The sequence below is a fragment of the Propithecus coquereli genome, unplaced genomic scaffold (genome assembly GCF_000956105.1).
Source record: "Propithecus coquereli isolate 6110/MARCELLA unplaced genomic scaffold, Pcoq_1.0 Scaffold72, whole genome shotgun sequence".
NCBI classification, from domain to species: domain Eukaryota; kingdom Metazoa; phylum Chordata; class Mammalia; order Primates; family Indriidae; genus Propithecus; species Propithecus coquereli.
The window spans coordinates 2,533,448-2,534,873 of NW_012153285.1; positions in this window are offsets into that span (position 1 = coordinate 2,533,448).

The window sequence follows — 1,426 nt, forward strand, 5'->3', positions numbered from 1 at the left end:
CAAAGTCTTTGAAATCCAGAGTATATTTTTCACGTACAACACATCTGGATTCAGACTCACCATAATTAAAGTGCTCATTAGCCACCTGTGGTTAGCGATTACCTTATTGGTAATAAGCTCTTGAGTCTTGCTGCTCAAAGGTGTCCATAAAGCAGAAACTTTGACATCCCCTCCAATCTTATTAGAAATATAGAATTTCTAGGCTCCACCTATGACCTACTGAATCAAAATCTGCATTTTAATATGATTTCCAGGTGACATTAAAGTTTGAGAAGCATATGCAGTTGCCCAAGCTTCTTTTTCTACCTGGAATGAGCATCTCCCTCTGTATCAGTCTGCTAGGGCTGCCATAACAAAACACCACAGGCTAGGTGGCTCAAACAACAGAAATTTATTTCCTCACTGTTCTGGAGTCTACAAGTCCAAGATGAAGGTTTCAGCCAGTTTGGTTTCTCCTGAGGCCTCTCTCCTTGACTTGCAGATGTCTGCCTTCTTGCTAAGTCTTTTCTCTGTGCACATGTATCCTTGGTGTCTGTGTGTCCAGATGTCCTTTTCTTACAAGGACACCAGTCAGATTAGATTAGAGCCTGCCCATGTGACCTTATTTAACATAAATTACCTCTTTAAAGGCCCTATCTCTAAATACTGTCACATTCAGAAGTTGTGGGCAATACTTTAACATGTGAATTTGGGAGGAATGCAATTTAATCCATAATATTCTTATAGTCATCTACTCATTTCTGGGCATCACATTACTTTTCTGATCCTGTCCAGGCTATGCTATGTACCTTTCCCATAAAATCAAGCTTATATCACTATCAGTGCATTCTATATTACTTTATAATCTTATGCTACAATTTTACCTCCTCTACCAAACTCTGCAACTTGAGACAAGTGCTGTTTTCTTATAACAGTATCCTCAGAACATATCATAATGCCTGACATATGAAATAGAAATAATACAAACATAGTTGAGTGAATGAATAAATGTAATAATATTCAATGAAGATTAAAATAATATTAGGTCACTGTGAAGAAAATTATTTTTGGCATCTGATCTCATCTCAACTTCCCTGAGATGCTAGATGGAGTGAAGCCCTTAGAAGGAAAACATCTCCTCTTCTCAGGAGAAAATCTTCAAATCTATATTTATCTGAATAAATCCTTTGTCTTTGCTTTTTTCTTTTGAAAAGGGGTCTCCTTTCTTATCTGAACCCAAATACTCTACTTATGCTGTGGATCTAATCCCTCCCACCTACCCAGGATGGCATTTCTTTATTTCTTCACCCCCTCTCTTCTTTCTCTATCATAAAATATTCAAGTATCTTACATCTTTAGAGGAGAAAAAAGCCCTTCTAGGCTAAGTCTAATCATGCTAACCCTCCAGTTATCCTTCTTAGACAAATATCTTAAAAGAAGAATCTAT